The sequence below is a fragment of the Elephas maximus genome, chromosome 10 (genome assembly GCF_024166365.1).
Source record: "Elephas maximus indicus isolate mEleMax1 chromosome 10, mEleMax1 primary haplotype, whole genome shotgun sequence".
NCBI lineage: Eukaryota > Metazoa > Chordata > Mammalia > Proboscidea > Elephantidae > Elephas > Elephas maximus.
This window is the reverse complement of record NC_064828.1, coordinates 79,609,333-79,632,167: the sequence shown is the minus strand read 5'-3', so window position 1 is coordinate 79,632,167 and position 22,835 is coordinate 79,609,333. Positions and strand designations below refer to the sequence as shown.

Below are 22,835 nucleotides of genomic sequence, written 5' to 3'. Positions count from 1 at the left end.
AACTCTAGAAGTAGGCCTCTTTTTCAGAACAAGGAATGAAGACTAAGGTAGGCCTTAAAGACAGGATGTAGGAATAAGGAAGGAGCAATACAAACTAAAACCAGGAAGAAAAAAGGCATGGGAAAAGTACAAATAAGAAGGGTAGTTTAACTAAAGCAGTCAGTTTGTACAGAAGAGTGGTGGAAGATATGGCCAGAAAACTTGATTGGGTACAGCTCATACAAGGTCTTAAATATAAGTCCTAACTCTCTAGACAGACAGTCATCAAAGATTTTGAAAAGAGGAATGATTTACACATAAATTTAATTGAACATTTATCCCTGGCTAGGAACTAGGCTTATAAAAAGTGGGTCTCTGCCCATTAGTCTAACTACCTAAATGTCCTGTCAGCTCAAACCAAACCCATTGCCATCAAGTCTATTCCGACTCATAGCAATCCTGTATGGCATAGTAGAACTGCCCCATAGGATTTTTAAGGCTGTAAATCTTTTTTTTTTGTTTTTGTTTAAATCTTTACCAAAGCAGACTGTCACATCTTTCTTCCACAGAGCAGCTGATGGGTTTGAACTGTCGATTTTTCAGTAAGCAGCCAAGCTCTTAACCACTGTGCCACCAGGACTCCTCAAATGTCCTACAAGGATCTAGAAATTCATGTGTCCAAAATTAAACTCATATTAGAAGTTCTTCTAGAATTCTGTAGTTTTAGCATGAAACAGGCAATCCATGAATATTCTAGCTCATACCAAAAAAAAAAACAAACCCAGTGCCCTTGAGTCGATTCCGACTCATAGCGACCCTATAGGACAGAGTAGAGCTGCCCCATAGAGTTTCCAGGGAGCGCCTGACAGATTCGAACTGCTGACCCTTTGGTTACCAGCTGTAGCACTTAACCACTACGCCATCAGGGTTTCCATTCTAGCTCATATATGTAGTCAATATATTTAATAAACAGTGAAAGAGTCTCTGTCCAAAGGAATTACACTATACCTCTCAAAAACAAAGCTTTTTGATAGTTCAGAAGACTAGTAAATGACCGAATGAGAGAACTACTTCCTTTTATACAAATAATAAACTGTCATTTGGAAGACAGGCCTGGAGATCTGCTTCTGAAAGGTCAAAGCCTTGAAAACCCTATGGAGCAGTTCTACTCTGCACACGTGTGGTTGCAATGAGTCGGAATCAACTTGACGGCAACTAACAACAACATGCAGATAACGGAGTTACAAGTTACTGGCCCTAAGAGTCTTCCTCCCTTCTCAGTCCAAACAAACATCTCAAAAGGTCCACATTTCAAATCCTTATCAGAATCCTGTCTCCCACACCCTCCCCAAAAAATAATAAAAATCTTTTACGCAGTCCACGAAGCAAGAAAACAAATTTTTCAAGCTGGTAGGCTAAAGCTGTTTAAAGGCTAACTTCAAAAGAGTGGGGGAGAAGAGGCTTTGCTTGTATGAATTAGCTATGATAAAAGGAAGCTAAATAAGCTTCACTGGAGATGTATAAATGATTGAGGGTGGGGGGCCTGAAATAGGCTGAGGGGTACAGGCCCACTGAAAGCTCAATACCAAGAAGCAGAATCATTTGTGTATGAGCTGTGGAACAGTACAAGTTAGCAGGAAGACAATTTCCTATATATCATTTTCCTGATTCTTAAGCAAAGGTAAATATAAAGCAAACACTTCATATGCATAAACATGGTCAGTATACACTAGTGTCCAGAACTCTAGAATTTTTTTCAGTTCATCCTTTCTCCCCATCTCCTGCAAATAATGCCCTTTGACCAGCAGCTGGGAAGTCTCATTTTAAGTGATCAGCATTCCTCAGACATTCATTCTAAGGGGTTGGACTATTTGCTTCCATAGAAACAGCTTTGTCAGCTAACATGGGATTCAGGCCAAGAACAGTGAAAAGAACTTACATTATTCAAATTAGAAGACCTTGTCTACTAACCTCTTAGCTTCTCTTCTCTGGTTTTTCACAGAATTCAGGGTTTCTTAGTCTGTAAAATAGAAAAATGAGATGATTAATCAAGTGTAAAAGTCTGCAGTGTTTTTTTAAGGGGAAGAAGGAGAAGGGAGGCAAATTAATTCAATGACACCCAATTCTGTTCATAGATTGCTATGATTTCTTAGTGGGAAGTTGTAAAAATGCACCCAACTTCTAAGTCTCTAGTGGACATCAGCTAAACTCAATATCAATCATCTAAAATCAGTGATGAGAAAGACTCAATTTAAAAGCTTTTTAAAAAGGGGATAAGCCATTTTAGCAGATTTTTTTTCATGATGCTTTTTGACTTCTAGGTTAATTAAAGGCTCAAACAAAAACGCAGTTGTTTCTTTTAACTACAACTTCTGGATCTATTTTAAACATAACACGTAATTGATGATGCCAAGAAAGTAAGACGTTTAGGATCCAGAAAGATCAAAAAAAACTTTTTTTTGACACACAGGAACCACAGTTAACTAACGGGGAAATGTTGGTGCTGTCATGAAGACCAAGAAAGAAGAGGATCCTGCACTAACGGAGTTTACATTCTGGTAGGACAACAATAAGCAAACAAACGATTTCAGAAAAAGGGCTACAGAGAAAGTAACACAGGGTAAAATAATAAAAAGTGATGTCTGAACAGGGCAAAATTAGATAAAATGGTCAGGAAAGTCTATTTTTAGGAGGTGATATTTGAGCTACATGACAAAAACCAGCCATCCGAATATCCAGAAACAAAAAGGTTCCAGGTTGAGGGAACAGAAAGTGCATTTCTTTATGGATGTTTCCCCCAAAATCTTAATTGTACTACTATCTCCAATATTTTTATCTTCCTTAGCTGTATCATCCAATCAGTTGCCAAACTCATCGATTCTGTAAGGATTTTTAGAATCCATTATCCTAAATTAAGCATTCATTCTTTTCTCATCTGACCTATTTTAATAGTCTGATTTCATTTCCTCCCTAATTATCCCTAGCCCCATGTGCCTAACACATTCTCTTTTTTCAAGTCCCAATTTAAATGCTATCTTCTCCAGGAAGTCACCACTGCTGGTGTGAATGTAAGATGGAAATCGATTTGGCGCTTCCAAAAAAAAAAAAAATTTTTTTTTTTTTTTAAAGCTATAAATAGAAGTACCACACGATCCAGCAATCCCACTCCTAGGAATAAATACTAGAGAAATACGAGCCATCACACAAATAGACATACACACACCCATGTTCACCGCAGCACTGTTCATAACAACAAAAAGATGGAAACAACCTAGGTGCCCATCAACAGATAAAGGGATAAGCAGACTATGGAACACTATGCAACGATAAAGAACAATGATGAATCTGCGAAGCACCTCACAACCTGAATGAATCTGGAGGGTATTACGCTCAGTGAAATAAGTCAATCACCAAAGGACAAATATATGAGACTATCACTGAAAAAACTCATGAAAATGTTTATACACAAAAAGAAACAATCTTTGATGGTTACGAGAGAGGGGAAAGGTGGGAGGGAAAAAACACTAAATAGACAGTAAATAAGTGGTAACTTTGGTGAAGGGTAAGAGAGTACACAATACTGGGGAAGCCAGCACAACTTGTCCAAGGAAAGGTCATGGAAGCTCCACAGACACACCAAACTCCCTGAGGGACCAAATTACTTGGCTGAGGGCTGTGGGGACCATGGTCTCAGGGAACATCTAGCTCAAATGGCATAACATAGTTTACAAAGAAAATGTTCTACATTACACTTTGGTAAGGAGCATCTGGGGTCTTAAAAGCCTGGGCAGTCATTTAAGATTCTCCACAGTTCTCACCCCTTCTGGAGCAAGGGAGAATGAGGAAAACCAAAGGCACAAGGAAAAGATCAGTTCAAAGGACTAATGGACCACAACTACCACAGCCTCCACCAGACTGACTTCAGCACAACTAGATGGTGCCCAGCTACCACCACTGACTGCTCTGACAGGGATCACAATAGAAGGTCCTGAACAGAGCTGGAATAAAATGTAGAACAAAATTCTCACTCACACACACACACAAAAGACCAGACTTACTGGTCTGACAGAGACTAGAGAAACCTCTAGGGTATGGCCCCTGGACACCCTGACAGCTCAGTACTGAAATAACTCCTGAGGTTTACCCTTCAGCCAAAGATTGGAGAGGACAATAAAACAAAACGAGGCTAAAAGGGCACACCAGCCCAGAGGCAAGGGTGAGAAGGCAGGAAGGGATGGGAAAGCTGGACAAATGGAAATAGGAAACCCAAAGTTGAGAAGCGGAGGATGTTGATATGTCATAGATTTGGCAACCCATGTCACAAAACACGTGTATTAATTGTTTAATGAGAAACTAATTTGCTCTGTAAACCTTCATCTAAAGTACAATGAAAAAAACTTAAAAAGTAAATAAACTTTCCTGGCCTTTCTCTCACCAATGCAGTTTTCAATTTTCTTAAAAATTTCTTTATAATAAGCCCCCGTCATTGTCCTGTGTCCTTCAAGAAAATCTACCAAGATTACCCCTTTGGAATTCCAAAAAACAGTCACCATAACCTTCTGAGTGGTTTCCCTCTCTTGGTTCATCTCTGAGGTCTTCCCGGCCTTTCTCAAAACACTTGATCCATCTAAAAATTGTTGTTTCACGTGGGGCAGCATTCCCATAAACTTGCTGCAAAGCTTCAATGATTTGGGAATATGTCCACTTGAGTTCTGTTAAAAATGTGATATTAGCCCTGACCTCAAAATTGTTTTTTTCCATGGGCACAAAAAGTATCCATTTTTTTCTGAAGGCACCCTAACGACACTAAGACAAGTATATTACTGAGAGAACTTTTCTTCTGCCATTCACTGATCACAGAGACATGTTTAAACAACTTTTGTTTGGAATAAACACATACGTGTATGAACTGGAACCCTAATAACAATACTTTTTTTTTTTTTTTAATTGTAAATAGTTATATTCATATGTGTGTTGCAAACATAGCTCAAAACAATGCCTGGTCTACAGTTAGTGTGATACAAGCGTTTACTATCATTATCATTACAAGGGGGCCATGATGTGGACTAATTTCCAGATGCATAGCACAGACAAGTGTTACAGATTCTTATGAGAGGGAAAATTTATGTGTAGTGAGAATGGTCAGAACAGGTTTCAACAAAGAGGTGAGAAGACGTAAATTAGATCTTGAAGGAGAGAATCACAGAACTGAGAGTTAATGGGGATTCAGCACTCACGCAATCGATGGCTTTACCTCACAGAAGATCAAGGGCCCCAGGGGAGAGGTGGACTTCCAGTGGTTATCCAGCTAGTTGGGTGCACGGCCCTGACTAGAACCCAGTTCTAATGATTTCCAGATCTGTTTGTTTTACCGTTCTGTCTCCAAGCAACTCCTGTCCAAGTCATTCTAGGGTAGCTAAAATTAGAGAGCTATGCCTCCTTAATCCATACGAATGCTTCCTCTTGGGGCACTAATACCAGTCTGAGTTTCATATATGACCTTTTCTCTGCCATTTCCTTGGGAAAGATTCAGCAGAGCAATGAATTTGACAATCATAGGAAAGATCTTTCACAGAAACATGGGAAATGGATAATCATGAACAGGCTCTAGGTGCTAACAACTAACATTTATTGAGTACCTTCTGTGTCAGGTACTACATTTTCTAATTTTAACTTCCACAGTAATCCTCCTTTATACAGAAAGAAAAACTAAAGTCTTAATTTCTTGGTATCTTAGCTTCATAGTTTGCCAAAGGTCTCATAATAACAAAATGATTGGACCAGAGTTTATACAATGGTCTATCAGAATCCAAGGTCCATATTCTAACCCTGGGACAGAAAGGTGGTTGCACTGTGTGTACAAACACCAAGTGATCAGTAGTGCCTGCCTGGAGCACTATCGTGAAAAACTGTGAGCACAGATGTTGGATCTGTGGCAGGAATAATGTACAGTCAGCGATGTCTGCCATGGGTAATAGATCCAGAATCAGCAGTACTAAAAGTGCATTTGCTGGGCTGGCTAACATCAGCCTGTACTACCCAGAGTCCAGGCTAAGGCTGTCAGTGAGAGGATTCACTTCTTTCAGAGAGAGGGGGTCGACTTGATGTCACACAACAACAACAGCATCTTATAGTCTCTGAGTGGCACAAATGGTTAAGTGTTCATCTACTAACCAAAAGGTTGGCAGTTTGAATTCACCCAGAGGCACCTCAGAAGAAGGACCTGATGATCTACTTCCTAAAGGTCACAGCCACTGAGAACCATACAGAGTGCAGTTCCGTTCTGAAACACACTGGGTCACCGTGAATCAGAATCAACTTGATGGCAACTGGTTTGGTTTGGTTTGCTTTAATAGAGTAGCAACACTTTTTGACTAACCCTCTATCCTTACCATACAACCAGATAATCCCAATCTTAGGTATCTGCTCAAGAGAAATGAAAACTTATGTTTATAAAACAAAAACAAAACCACCTATATGCAAATGTTCATAGCAGCTTTATTCACATTTGCAAAAAAAAAAAAAAATCTGGAAAGAACATAAATGTCCTTCCACTGGTAAATACATACACTGATAACCCACACAATGGAATACGTCTTAGCCATAAAAAGGAGCAAAGTACTGATACACTACAACATTAATGAATCTTAAATGCATTATGCTACGTGAAATAACATTGCATTTATATAGCATTCTGAAAATAGCAAAACTATAGTCGGAATCGACTCGACAGCACTGGGTGGTAGGTTATAGGGACAAAAAGCAGATCAGTGGTTTCCCAGGATGGGGGAAAGGGGTTGACTACAAAGGGGCACAAAAGAATTTGGGGGGATGATAGAACTATTCAATATCTCAATTGCGGTAGTAGTTACACAACTGTATGAAGCTGTCACAACTCATAGACCCATATACCAAAAGTGATGAGCTTCACAGTATATAAACTATAAAACACAGTGAAAAATGAAACTACAGTAATTAAGACGATATATGTGGTATCGGCAATGGAACAGAATATATTAATAGATCAATGTAACACAATTAAAAAGAAAAACCATTGCCATCTAGTCAATTCCAACTCAAGGCGACCCTATTTAAGACAGAACAGAGCTGCCTCATACGGTTTCCAAGGAGTGGTTGGTGAATTCAAACTGCTTGTCTTTTGGTTAGCAAACACTTAACCACCACACCATCAAGGCTCCGTGTAACACAAAAGAGTCCAGAAATTAACCCATATTTTCAACAAAGCTGCTAAGATATTTGAATAGGAATCGTGCTGTAACAAATGGATATCTATATGGAAAAATAATGAATGTAAATCTTCATTCACATCATATATAAAAACTAAGTTGAAATGGATCATAGACCTAAAAAATAGAACTAGAAGAAAGCACAGGAGAAAATCTTTATGACTTGAATTAAGCAAAGATTTTTTAAGCAGGATACAAAAAGCACAAACTATAAAAAGAAAACATGGTAAGTTGAACTCAAAGCTATAAACGAGACCAGACTTACTGGTCTGACAGAGACTGGAGAAACCCTGAAGAGTATGGCCCCCAAGACGCTTATAGCTCAATACTGAAGTCACTCCTGAGGTTCACCCTTCAGCCAAAGATTAGACAGGCCCATTAAACAAAATGAGACTAAATGGGCACACCAGTCCAGGGGCAAGGACAAGAAGGCAGGACGGACAGGAAAGCTGGTAATGGGGAACCCAACAGGAGAGTGTTGACACGTCATGGGGTTGGGAACCAATGTCACAAAACAGTATGTGTATTAATTGTTTAATGAGAAACTAATCTGCTCTGTAAACCACCTAAACAAAGTACAATTAAAAAAAAAAACTATATTTGTTCTTAAAAAGACACTGCTAAGAAAATGAAAAGGCAAGCTACAGAGAGGGAGAAAATACTTGTAAAATATTTATGTCAGCTATATATAAAGAACTCTTTGTTGTTACTTGTCATCAAGTTGGCTCCAACTCATGGCAACTTCACATATAACAGAATGAAATGCTGCCCAGTCCTGTGCCATCTTCATGATCGTTGGTATATCTGAGTCCAAGAGAACTCTTACAACTCAGTAATAAGTTAAAATTAGGGCTTCACCAAAGAAAATAAACAAATGGCAAAAATAAGCACTTGAATAGATACTCAACATCATTACTCATTAAGGAAATGCAAACTAAAACCACAATGAGATACTGGCATAAGGACAAGACATACAGATCAATAGAATAGAACTAAGAGTCCAGAAATACTCCCACATTTATAGTTAAATGATTTTCAACAAGGACGCCAAGACAATTCATTGGAGAAAAAACGGTCTTTTCAACAAATGGTCCTGGAACAATTGGATAACCACATCCCAAAGAATGCAGTTGGGCTCTTACCTCACATCATATATAAAAATTAACTCAAAAAGGATCAAAGACATAAATGTAAGAGCTAAACTATAAAATATAAAACTCTTAGAAGAAAACATACACATATCTTTGTGTATATCTAGGCAATGGTTTCTTGGATACGATATCAAAAGCAAAAGCAACAGCAAAAAAAAAGTCAGACATCATTAAAATGAAAAACTTTGTGTTTCAAAGGACACCATCAAGAAACTAAAGAGAGAGCCCACAAAAAGGGAGGAAATATTTGCAAATCACATATCTAATAAGGGACTTGTATCTAGAATAAAGAACTATTACAACTCAATAATAAAAAGACAAATAACCTAATTAAAAAATGGACAAAGGATCTAAAGAGACAGTTCTCCAAAGAAGATATACAAACAGCCAGTAAGCACATGGAAAGATGTTCAAGATCATTAGCCATCAGGAAAATGTAAATCAAAACTACAGTGAGATACCACTTCATAACAAAAAAGATGGCTATAAGTAAAAAGACAGAAAATAGCAAGTGTGGGGTTCAGAGAAATTGAAATCCTCACGCACTGCAGGTGGGAAAGTAAAAATGATTCTGTTGCTGTGATCGTTAAGGTTGTGAGTCAACTTGGCTGGGCTATGATTCTCAGTGGTTTGGCAGTTATGATGTAGTTTGGCAGCTGTATGATGTGATCGCTTTCCATGGTGAGATTTGATATAATGTGATCACCTCCATGATGCAGTCTGCTGTGAGCAGCCAATCAGTTGAAGGGGAGTTTCCTTGGGAGTATGGCCTGCATCTGAGTGGACACTCTGGCAAGGCTTGTGGACTTTTGCTTGCTCTGGATCCTGCAGCTGGTTCCTATTTGCCTGACCTCTGGTTCTTGGGACATGAACTAGGAGCTTACCTGTGATCTTGCCTGCCAGCCTTGGGATATACCAGTCTTCGCAGCCTCTGAGCAAGACCCCTGCTCTCTAACCTACCGATCTTGGGTTCACCAGCCCCTGTAGCTAAATGTACCAGGAGAAGCCTCCAGCCTGACTTACAGATTTGGGACGGTCCAGCCTCTACAACTTTGTGAGCTATCTCCTTGACAGAAATCTCTCTATATACATATTTACATGCTTTGCTGGTTTTGCTTCTCTAGAGAATCCAGCCTAAGACAGTCGCTGTGAAAAACAGTTTGCCAATTCCTGAAAAAGTTAAATATAAAATTACCATGTTGTTGTTGTTGTTAGGTGCCATGGAGTTGGTTTCAACTCATAGCAACACTATGTACAACAGAACGAAACACTGCCCAGTCCTGTGCCATCCTCACAATGGCTGTTCTGCCTGAGCTCATTGTTACAGCCACTATGTCAACCCATTTCGTCAAGGGTCTTCCTGTTTTTCGCTGACCCTCTACTTTATCAAGAATGATGTCCTTTTCCAGGGACTGATCCTTCTTAACAATGTACCCAAAGTATGTGAGACATAATTTTGCCATTCTTGCTTCTAAGGAGCGTTCTGGTTGTCCTTCTTCTAAGACCGATTTGTTCTTTCTTTTGGCAGTCCATTCATTGCCAACACCTCAAAGGCATCAATTCTTCTTTGGTCTTCCTTATTCACTGTCCAGCTTTCGCATGCATATGAAGCAATTTAAAACATCACGGCTTGGGTCAGGCGCACCTCGGTCTTCAAGGACACATCTTTGCTTTTTAAGACTTTAAAGAGGTCTTTTGCAGCAGATTTGCCCAATGCAAAGTGTCTTTTGATTTCCTGACTGCAGGTTCCATGCGTGTTGATTGCGGATCCAAGTAAAACGAAATCCTTGACAGCTTCAAACTTTTTTCCGTTTATCATGATATTGCTTACTGGTCCAATTGTGAGGATTTCTGTTTTCTTTATGTTGAGGTATAATCCATAATGAAGGCTTTGATCTTCATCAGTAATTGCTTCAAGTGCACTTTCGGCAAGTAAGGTTGTGTGATCTGCATAACGCAGGTTGTTAATGAGTCTTCCTCCAATCCTGATGTCACCTTCTTCATAGTCCAGCTTCTCGGATTACCTGCTCAGCATACTGATTGAATAAGCATGGTGAAAGGATACAACCCTGATGCACATCCTTCCTGACTTTAAACTACGCAGTATCCCCTTGTTCTGTTCAAACGACTGCCTCTTAATCCATGTACAGGTTCCTCACGAGTATAATTAAGTGTTTTGGAATTCCCATTCTTTGCAGTGTTATCCCTAATTTGTTTGTAAATTATCACATGATCCAGCAATTCCACTCCTTGGCATATACTCAAAAGACTTCAAAGCAAGGACTGAAACAGATACTTGCACACCAACATTCACTGGGGCATTATACACAACAGCCAAAAAGTGAAAACAACCCAGGTGTCCATCAACACACAAATGGATAAACGAAATGTGGTTTACACATACGATAAATAGTAATCAGCTGTAAAGATAAATGACATTCTGATATATGCCACGACATGGATGAACCTTGAAAACATTATCCTGAGTAAAATAAGTCAGGCAAAAAAGGACAAACATTGTATAATCCCACTTATGTGAAATATCTATAATAAGCAAATGTACAGGTACCAAAGTTTACTAGTGGTTACCAGGGTGGGTGGGAGGGCGAAAATGTGGAAGTACCGTTTAAGGGGTACTGAATTTCTGTAAGGGTGATGAAAAAACCTGAAAACGGATAGTGGAGACTGGTTGCACAACATGGTGAATGTAGTTAATGTCACTGAATTATGCACGTAAAAACTGCTGAAATGGCAAATGTTTTCTTATATGTATTTCGTCAAAATAAAATTTAAAAAGAAAAACGCTAAGCTGATACATTCCTCTTATTTTACAAATGACAAAGGTCCAGAAAATTTAATTCATTCAGCGAGGCTGAACAAACACTCCGTGGCAGAGATCAATAAACTCATAAATTCAACAAAACAATGATAAGCAACAGAGCAGCAACAGAGTAAATGGAATAAAAAGTACTGCCAAATAAACTGCCTTACGCTGTATATTGAAATCTAAGTGCAAAAGCAAACACATTTTTAGTAATACATTCCAGCATATAATATATTCTCCATCATCAATTGCTTACGATCTGGCTGGAGAGACAAAACATATAGAAATGATAAATTAAATAGTTACATTAAGGGTAGCCCAAAGAAAGAAATACTAGAAATGTACAGGGCAAACATATTTAACAGCTAATATTATTTATTAACTCCCTCTGCGTGCAGACCAGTGTGCTAAGTACTTTATATAGTTAATTCTCAAACAACCCTCCAAGTTTCACTACCATCATCCCCAATAACAAATGAGACATGTTTAAAGAAGCAAAATATCTTGCCCAAAGGACACTTCAAAATAAACATACTAGATAATTCTTACAATATCTTTGTGTGTAACTTAAAAAGAATTACTAACCCTATTTTATAGTAGGATGGTTACTTAAATGGTCTGAGTACCTAGTGATGTTGGTAGTAGAGGTGGTAGTGGTTATAGTAGTAGAGGTAAAAGCAGTAGCACTATTTACCAGGCACAGTACCACAAATTTCACATACATTATCTCAATTATCCTTCCAACTACCTTACGTTATCATTAGTTCACAGATGAGGAAAACAAGTATGGAGAGGTTAAGTTGCTTCCCAAGATGATAAATGTAATAAGTGGCAGAGCCAAGACTCATACTAAGTCTGTAGAGCTCCAGAACAGAAGCTTTTAACTTTTGCCATTCGTCTTAACCACTACTCAGCGGAGAGAAAGAAAAATTCCTATTGCTCATTAAGATTAATTCTTGGTTTAGTGTTTTGAAGGGTACCTTCTTAAGATTTCCTTCACTTGTTCATAAAGATTCTCTGAGAAACATTTGCAGACCCAAGTAGCTACTACAGGCAGTCCTTGGATTATGAACAAGTTCCATTCCTAAATCTGTCTTTAAATCTAATTTGCACATAAATCAGAACAGTTAGGTATAGTTCATATCTAACATCAGTTAGTCAAATGTTTGTCTTAGTATAATAGTGTATAGTGCACTTGCTTTTTTAATGTCTAAAGTTTGGCCTTACAGATTCCAGAGAACAATGGGAGTGCATCCTTCCCCATGTCCTTCTGTAAATTTGGGTATTGCTCTGTTATAGCAGTACCTTGCAATACAAAGAAAAGTTGTGGGAACAAGAGATCCTCATCACTTTTTTTCTAAATCAGATCATTAACCTCCTTATATACTATGTAAAGAGCCTCGGTGGCTCAGTGGTTAAGTGCTCCGCTGCTAAGTGAAAGGTCGGCGGTTTTAACCTACTAGCTGCTGTACAGGAGAAAAACGTGATAATCTGCTTCCGTATACATTACAGCCTTGGAAATTCTATGGGGCAGTTCTACTCTGTGCTATAGGGTTGCCATTAGTTGGAATTGACTTGATGGCACATAAGAACAACATGGAAACCCTGGTGCCGTAGTAGTTAAGTGCTACAGCGGCTAGCCAAAAGGTCAGCAGTTCGAACCTACCAGGCGGTCCCTGGAAGCTATACGGGGCACTTCTACTCTGTCCTATAGGGTTGCTGTGAGTCAGAATTGACTCGATGGCAACGAGTTTGGTTTGTTTTAAGAAAAACATATATTATGTGTAACATTCTTTGCAGTAAAAAATACTGTAAAAAAAAAAAATCAGTGGAAAAATTCTCCATTTGCTCAGATCAAACACAAAGTTGAAGGTCTTTGGAGATATTCAAGGCCACACTGGAATGGTAGGAATTGGTTAGAAGCCAAAGAGTATCAAAGATATCAAATGTTTGGTTACTTGAACTGCCCCATTATCACCTTCAACTCCTCAATAATAAAAGATTAAATGCATCCAAAAGATTAGCAAAGTTTTTGAAAACAATAAGTACTACGACTAAAGGTAATTTATAACATTTCCGAACTGGCTAGAAAGGGATTTTGAACACGTGGGGGTAAAATTACCTGCAATGTGGCTTTTCAATATATTGCTACCAATCAAGAATATATACAGCCTAGTTGGAGAAAAAGAAGAATGGTCTAGACAAGGAATAGAGCCAGTGTAAGAGATAGACGATAAAGCCAGAGTTGACTCTGAATGCTAAGCTAAATTGTTTGAATCTTCTCTTGCAGGCAGTAGCAAACTATGGGTTTCTAAGTTGAAGGAAAAAAAAGAGAAAGTGTTTTTTTGAAAGATAAATGTAATCTACACTGTAACCAGAGTTATCTGAGAGAGGCCACTTGGGACAATGTTTTTACATATGGGTAGTAAAGGAAATACCAGAAAAAATGAAAAGAGATGATTTCAAACAATGATTATTATAAAGGATGATTTGATAGGATCTGGAGACCAAGAACCAAATATAATGCTACAATATTGAGCATGAAAACTGAACCTGGGAGAATTATGAAACCTTAAAAGAAACAGGAAAATTCAGAGAACAAGTTTTTTCCTCTGAGTGGGGATGGGGAGTAGAATTGGAAAGGACATGATAAATTCCACTTCAGAATATATTTCAAGTGGGAGTGTTTGGCAGGCTATTAATTGCTAGACAGTGACTCCAAAGAGGTCAGGCTAAAAATGACAATTTGTAATTTACATATTCATAGCTTACCTTTGTAAAGCTTTTAAGTTTCTACAAGAGTTTCAAGCACATTATCTCATTTGATCTCCACAATTGCCCTGAAAGGTAGGCAGATCAAGTACCTCCATTTTCCAGAAGATATGTGGGCATTAAGAGTTAAGTCATATACATCTAAGTCAACTGGCATAATAAAATCTATTAAGAAAACATTCCTCATCCCACTCTGGAGAGTGGTGTCTGGGGTCTGAAATGCTAGCAAGTGGCCATCTAAGATGCATTAACTGGTCTCAACCCACCTGGAGCAAAGGAGAATGAAGAACACCAAGAACACAGGGTAATTATGAGCCAAGAGACAGAAAGGGCCACATAAACCAGAGACTACATTAGCCTGAGACCAGAAGAACTAGATGGTGCCCGCCTACAGCTGATGACTGCCCTGACAGGGAACCAGCCGAGAACCCCTGAGGGAGGAGAGCAGTGGGATGCAGACCCCAAATTCTCGTAAAAAGGCCAGACTTAATGGTCTGACTGAGACCAGAGGGACCCCAGGGATCATGGTCCCCTGACCTTCTTTCAGCCCAAGACAGGAACCATTCCCAAAGACAACTCTTCAGACAGGAATTGGACTGGACTATGGGATAGAAAATGATACTGGTGAAGAGTGAGCTTCTTGGATCAAGTAGACACATGATACTATATGGGCAGCTCCTGTCTGGAAAGGAGATGAGAGGGCAGAGGCGGTCAGAAGCTGGCCGAATGGACACGAATATAGAGAGTGGAGGAAGGAGTGTGCTGTCTCATTGGGGAAGAGCAACTAGGAGTATATAGCAAGGTGTGTATAAATTTTTGTATGAGAGACTGACTTGATTTGTAAACTTTCACTTAAAGCACAATTAAAAAAAAAAAAAAAAAGAGTTCAGTCACATAAACCAAAAAAACCCGTTGCTGTCGAAATTGATTTCAACTCAAAGTGATCCTATAGGACAGAATAGAACTGCCCCACAGAGTTCTCAAGGAGCAGATGGTGGGTTTGAACTTCCAACCTTTTGCTTAGCAGCCACACTCTTAACCATTATGCTACCAGGGCTTCACAGCTTGAAGTAATAAAACAGGAACTAGAGTCTAGATCAGTGGACAGTTATGTGGATCCATGGTGCTATATTACTTGCATCTTTGTAAAACATGATACCATGTTGAGTACATGCTTCCTTCAAAAGTCACATAACTAAGTCAGTTCTTTTAAAACTAAAGACAATTCATCTTTGCCCCTCAACTGACTGCTTTGTAAAATGAATTTCAATATATTAATTTCACAGACTACAAATTTACTAGAGCACTCAATTTTGGTAGCATGGCATCTACTGCTCAAAGTTTGTAAATTCTCAGTTAAACAAGAAACAGAGACAATCAAGTAGAGAAATGGTAGAAATGTGTAGGAATTTTCCTACTATATTTGTAAAGTGAAACAAAGCTATTAACATTCTTAGTTTCCTAGTGACATTATAAAAATGTTATTCCTTACTCTGCACTGCCCCAACTTCAGTATGTGCTGCCCAAGTGAGCCCCATGTCCTAACCTGACAAACTGTTTTAATAATAAAATATTAATTTGCAGCTTGAAAAACAAACATCCTAAAAATACAATAGACTAGCTGCTATCAGATAAATTAGCTGTCCCCCTGGGGTGAAATTTAAGTATTTTGAAAATTATAATTGCAGTATCCCCTAAATACATTTATATATTTTTTCCATCAATTCTATCACCATAACACCTCACATACACCACCAGCTTCTCCATTCTCATACCACTATCTTAAATCATATACACATTACCTCTTCCCTGGGTTTTTCTATAAGCTTCTCAACTAGTCTCTCCAACTTCGGTCGTTCTGGTTGCCAATCATTTTACAAAGTACTGCCAGAATAAATTTCCAAAAGGACACATACTACTAACACGGTGGCCCTTTTCAAAAGTTATTGCTTTACTGAGGATTTACCATGTATCATTCATTCAGTCATTTATTCATTCAATCTGTATGCTGAAAAACTAATTAGAAAAGCTGGACTATATGAAGAATACCAAGACATCAGGATTGGAGGAAGACTTATTAACAACCCATGTTACACAGATGACACAGCCTTGCCTGCTGAAAGTGAAGAGAACTTGAAGCATTTATTGATAAAGATCAAAGACCACAGCCTTCAGTATGGATTACACAACATAAAGAAAACAAAAATCCTCACAACTGGATCAATAAGCAACACCATGACTGTCATGGATTGAATTATGTCCCCCCCAAAATGCGTGTATCAACTTGGTTAGGCCATGATTCCCAGTATTGTGTGGCTGTCCTCCATTCTGGGATTGTAATTTTATGTCAAGAGGATTAGGGTGGGATTGTAACAGCACCCTTATTCGGGTCCCCTCCCTGATCCAAGGCAAAGGGAGTTTCCCTGGATGTGGCCTGCACCACCTTTTATCTCTTAGGAGATAAAAGGAAAGGGAAGCAAGCAGAGAGTTGGGGACCTCATACCTCCAAGAAAGCAACACCAGGAGCAGAGCACGTCCTTTGGACACAGGGTCCCTGTGCCTGAGAAGCTCCTTGACCAGGGGAAGATTGAGGACAAGGACTTTCCTCCAGAGGCGACAGAGACAGAAAGCCTTCCCCTGAAGCCGACACCCTGAATTTGGACTTGTAACCTACTAGGCTGTGAGGAAATAAATTTCTCTTTATTAAAGCCATCCACTTGTGGTATTTCTGTTATGGTAGCAGTAGATAACTAAGACAGAATTTGGTACCGAGAGTGGGGTGTTGCTCTAACAGATACTCAAAATGTGGAAGTGGTTTTGAAACTGAATGTGTAGAGCTGCGACAGCGGCAGAGGACCAGCGCAGCAGAGAACCTGCAGCCGCCAACAAGCAGCAATGACAGAGAACCAGGAGCAGCGAAACCAGGAGAACAGCGCCAGACAGCGCTGGAGCCAACCCACAGAGTGAGAGAGCTGAGTGCCTATGCGCAGGCTTCCTGGTGGAGTGGGGTGCCTCTGGGCACTTATTGGTGGAGCTACTGAGCTTTGGAACACTTGCCCCAGCAGGGCAGATGCGGGCATGAGGCCCAAGGAGCCGAGGGGCCGAGAAACCAGGAAACAGAAGCTGAAGAGACAAGGAAGACAAGAAGCTCAGCTGCCTCAGTCTCGAAAGGTATGGCCATGACCTCAGGGGTTTCAATGGGTGGAGCCACGGCCTCTGGTGTTTCTAAGGGTGGAGTCACCACTTAGATGGAAGAATGCTGTGCCTAAAGCCAAGGGAGCAGAGTTGCTGTTCCAGTAGGCCTGGAAGGCGGGAGTTGAAGCCCAGGGCCAAAGGGCCTCCACTCAGAATCTGGAGAGTATGGCCAATACCTAGAGTCTAGAGGGCAAGGCCACTGTATAAACTGTCTGAGAGAACAGAGGATTATTTTCAAAGCTTTGAGGGCTAACGTAATGTGTTCTGCTGACTTGCTTGGTGCTGTTATGCCTTCTTTCCCTTCAGTTTCTCCCATTTGTAATGGAAATGTCAAGCTTGTGCCTGTTCTGCCATTGCACCTTTGGAAGCAGATAATTTCTATTCTAGATTTCACAAATGAAGAGGAATTTTTGGATTTTGGACTTGGAGTTAAGACTTTTGCTATGATATGATGGGATGAATATGTTTTGCATGTTTGGAAGAATGTGATTTGGGGGGCAGCCAAAGGGTGGAATGTCATGGATTGAATTATGTCCCCCCAAAAATGTGTGTATCAAATTGGTGAGGCCATGATTCCCAGTATTGTATGGTTGTCCTCCATCCTGTGACTGTAATTTTATGCTGACGGGATTAGGGTAGAATTGTAACACCACTCTTACTCAGGTCACCTCCCTGATCCGAGGCAAAGGGAATTTCCCTGGGGTGTGGTCTGCACCATCTTTTATCTATTAAGAGATGAAAAGGAAGCACGCAGAGAGTTGGGGACCTCATACCTCCAAGAAAGCAGCACCAGGAGCAGAGTGCTGCTTTCTTGGAGGTATGAGGTCCCCAACTCTCTGCAGACACAGGGTCCCTGTGCCTGAGAAGTTCCTTGACCAGGGGAAGAGTGAGGACAAGGACCTTCCTCCAGAAAAGAGAGAAAGCCCTCCCCTGAAGCTGACGCCCTGAATTTGGACTTGTAACCTACTAGAGACTGTGAGAAAATAAATTTCTCTTTCTTAAAGCCATCCACTTGTGATATTTCTGTTATGGCAGTGTTAGATAACTAAGACAATGACAAACAGAGAAAAGACTAAAGTTGTCAAGGATTTCATTTTACTTGGACTCACAATCAACACTCATGGAAGCAGCAGTCAAGAAATCAAAGACACACTGCATTGGGCAAATCTGCTCCAAAAGGCCTCTTTAAGGTGTTGAAAAGCAAAGATGTCATCTTGAAGGCTGAAGTGCACGTGACCCAAGCCACAGTATATTCAATCACCGCACATGCATGTGAAAGCTGGACAATGAATAAAGAAGACCAAAGAATTCATAACTTTGAGTTGTGGTACTGGTAAAGAACACTGAATATACCATGTACTGGTAAAAGAACAAACAAATCTGTCTTGGAATAAGTACAACCAGAATGTTCCTTAGAAGCAAGGATGGCAAGATTACGTCTCACATACTTTGGACACATTATCAGGAGGGATCGGTCCCTGGAGAAGGATGTCATGCTTGGTAAAAGTAGACGGTCAGCGAAAAAGAGGAAGACCCTCAACGAGACAAATTGACGCAGTGGCTCCAACAATGCGCTCAGGCATAACAAGGATTGTGAGGATGGCGCAGGGCCGGGCAGTGTTTCGTTCTGTTGTACACAGGGTTGCTATGAGTTGGAACTGACTCGATGGCACTGAACAACAACAACATTCATTCACTCTGCTAAGCATCTTACATGCATTATCTCATTTAATCCTAAAGAAAAACCTTCTTCTTCAATTTTGTACCTTAGCAAAGAGAAGTAACTTGTCCAATGTCAAAAGCTAAATGACACAGCTGGGACTCAAAATGATGTATTTCTGACCCCCAGGCCCTTTAACACATATTCTGTTGAACCTGGGCTTCTATCCGGTTTCATTCCAGTTTGAGCCCCTGCTGAGAATGTGCAATTCTAACAAGTTCCCTGATGAGAATCTGGATTTCCATCCTAGATACACTGAATCAGAGACTACATTTTAACAAGATACCCACGTGATTCTTATGTATAACTTCCTGGGAACTTGTTAAAGATGCAAAGTATCAGCAGGAAACTTGTTAGAAATACAAACTCTCAAAAGAGGTTCCAACCAGAATGAATTGGTTCCAAGTCCTGTAGAGAACACATTTCAAATTTCTTAGCTTGACATTTTTATAGCTCCCCCTGACTTGGTCCTAGAATATTATTTCCATTTTATCACTCACTACTCCCTTCTATGGAAACCCTGGTGGCGCAGTGGTTAAGCGCTACGGCTGCTAACCAAAGAGCCAGCAGTTTGAATCTGCCAGGCGCTCCCTGGAAACTCTATGGGGCAGTTCTACTCTGTCCTATAGGGTCGCTATGAGTCAGATTGACTCGATGGCACTGGTTTGGTTTTTGGGACTCCCTTCTATCTTCTGAATCAAACTACACCTACTTCTCACTTATCAACTATCTCATTATCCCACATTTCACATGTAAGACAATATTAAAAAATCTACTATCTGACTATTTTGTGCTTTAACAAGATGGTGGGCATGGCAGCAACAGCTGAAGGGCAACCCCTCCCTTGAGGAGGGTCTCTCTGGGCGGCCTCCAGGAAGCTGGGCTGTGCTGCCCTGTGTCTTCTGCTCCCTCCTGCCAGCGGTGGCACCACATCCAGTTGCCAAGTGGGGCTCCTCTGCAGCTAGGGCATCTGAGGGAAGGCACAGGCAGCACAAAGCCAGCGGATGCCTGTCCCGAGTTTCCAGCTGCTATACCGCCTGAGGCCTTGCAGCTCAAACTTGCTGTGGGGTAGGAAGGAATACAAGAAAGAAGCACTGGAGAGGGTGTGTTTGTAAGAAATGTGTTCCAATCTTAATGACATCCTGAACTGAGCTGAACTGAGCCGGAAGCCTCCGCCTTGGTAGGGCCGGGTGCACAGCCTGGTTCCCAGCACCCTCACAGGAAGCTCCAAGCCTTGGTGACTCACCAGGCCCAGAGGGTGGAGCAGGCTCTGGTATCATGGTCCCAGGGCTCACAGGGGAAGGAGTGGAGCCCTGGAGGCAGCTCCACAAGGGAAGTTCTGACCCAGCACAGGAGGAAAGTAAAATGGTTATGTTGTGGGCCCTCCAGTCACACAGCCTGGCTTTATCCAGTTTTGTTGTCTCTAAGCCTGCTTCTCCACAGAGGAGTAATCCATCGCAGAGCCCTGATGATGCCGTGGTTAAGAGCTTTGCTGCTAACCAAAACACTGGCAGTCTGAATCCACCAGCTGCTCCTTGGAAACTCTACAGGGCAGTTCTACTCTGGTGCTATAGGGTAGCTGTAAGTCAGAATCGACACGACGGCAACAGGTACGGTTTGGTTTTTGGTTTGGATGACACAGTGATGAACATATCAGTAAATCTTAGCCGTCATTATTTCCATGACTACATTTTCTTAAAAAAAAATTGGCTAAATAGATGGTCTGAAACAGAAAAGAAAAAATCCTCCATTTCCACATAACGTTGATTTTCACCTAACAACCTGATCTTTGGAACCTAACAATGTCACTAAGTGAGGAGTATATTTGCTATTTCTCATACAAGCCAAGCAATTTCCCACTTCCAAGGCTCTGACGTATTGTTATTATCCCAGAAAAAAATTCCCTGTTCAATTTTTTACCTGTTAAAAATTCTAGTCAAAAAAATTCAAGATCATAGCAAAAAACTAATATACCACAAGCAAGTGGGATTCATACCAGGTATGCAAGGATGGTTCAACATCAGAATATCAATCAACGGAATCCACACAAACAGAACAAAAGAAAATAATCACATGATCATCTTGAGCGATGCAGAAAAGGTATTTGATAAAAGTCCAACACCAATTCCTAACAAAAAGTCTCATTCCTCAACAAAATAAATGGCACCTATACAAAACCAACCACCACGTGTCTGTCAGTTTGTCATACTGTGGGGGCTTCTGTGTTGCTGTGATGCTGGAAGCTATGCCACTCGTATTCAGATACCAACAGGGTCACCCATGGAGGACAGGTTTCAGCTGACCTTCCAGACTAAGACAGACTAGGAAGAAGGACCCGGCAGTCTACTTCCGAAAAGCATTAGTCAGTGAAAACCTTATGAATAGTAGCGGAACACTGTCTGATACAGTGCTGGAAGGTGAACCCCCAGGTTGGAAGGCACTCAAAAGATGACTGGGAAGAGCTGCCTCCTCAAAATGGAGTCGACCTTAATGACATGGATGGAGTAAAGCTTTCGGGACCTTCATTTACTGATGTGACACGACTCAAAATGAGAAGAAACAGCTGCAAACATCCATTAATAATCAGAATCTGGAATGTACAAAGTATGAATCTAGGAAAATTGGAAATCTTCAAAAAATGAAATGGAACGCATAAACATCGATATCCTACGCATTAGTGAGCTGAAATGGACTAGTATTGGCCATTTTGAATCAGACAATCATATCGTCTACTATGCTGGGAATGACAACTAGAAGAGGAATGGTGTTGCATTCATTGTGAAAAGGAACGTTTCAAGACCTATCCTGAAGTACAACGCTGTCAGTGATAGGATAATATCCATATGCCTACAAGGAAGACCAGTTAATACGACTATTATTCAGATAAATGAACCAACCACTAGGGCCAAAGATGAAGAAATAGAAGATTTTTATCAGCTGCTGCAGTCTGAAACTGATCGAATATGCAATCAAGCTGCATTGATAATTACTGGTGATTGGAATGTAAAAGCTGGAAACGAAGAAGGATCAGTAATTGGAAAATATGGCCTTGGTGACAGAAACAATGCCGGAGATCGAATGGTAGAATTTTGCAAGACCAATGACTTCTTCATTGCAAATACCTTCTTTCACCAACATAAACGGTGACTATACACATGGACCTCGCTAGATGGAACACACAGAAATCCAATTGACTACACCTGTGGAAAGAGACGATGGAAAAGCTCAATATCATCAGTCAGAACAAGGCCAGGGGCCGACTGTGGAACAGACCATCAATTGCTCATATGCAAGTTCAAACTGAAACTGAAGAAAATCAGAGCAAGTCCACAAGAGCCAAAATATGACCTTGAGTATATCCCACCTGAATTTAGAGACCATCTCAAGAATAGATTTGATGCATTGAACACTAGTGACCAAAGACCAGACGAGTTGTGGAATGACATCAAGGACATCATCCATGAAGAAAGCAAGAGGTCACTGAAAAGACAGGAAAGAAAGACCAAGATGGATGTCAGAGGAGACTCTGAAACTCGCTCTTGAGCATCGAGCAGCTAAAGCAAAAGGAAGAATTGATGAAGTAAAAGAATTGAACTGAAGATTTCAAAGGGCCTCTCGAGAAGATGAAGCAAAGTATTATAATGACATGTGCAAAAAGCTGGAGATGGAAAACCAAAAGGGAAGAACACGCTCGGCGTTTCTCAAGCTGAAAGAACTGAAGAAAAAATTCAAGCCTCGAGTTGCAATAGTGAAGGATTCCATGGGGAAAATATTAAACGACGCAGGAAACATCAAAAGAAGATGGAAGGAATACACAGAGTCATTATACCAAAAAGAATTAGTCGATATTCAACCATTTCAAGAGGTGGCATATGATCAGGAACTGATGGTACTGAAGGAAGAAGTCCAAGCTGCTCTGAAGGCATTGGTGAAAAACAAGGCTCCAG

General features: G+C 40.4%; 1 protein-coding gene across 3 annotated transcripts in view; it reads right to left on the bottom strand.

Annotated features, from left to right (window-relative positions):
* Positions 1-22,835, bottom strand: part of PALS1 (protein associated with LIN7 1, MAGUK p55 family member) — a 104,744-nt gene that overhangs the window by 66,328 nt on the left and 15,581 nt on the right. For 2 of the 3 annotated variants that reach the window (XM_049898880.1, XM_049898883.1), the window contains exon 2: positions 1,951-1,999. The gene's annotated coding sequence lies outside the window, so the exon portion shown is untranslated. Of the gene's footprint in view, positions 1-1,918; positions 2,000-22,835 lie in introns of all 3 variants that reach the window. The other variant, XM_049898881.1, reaches the window with a different exon arrangement.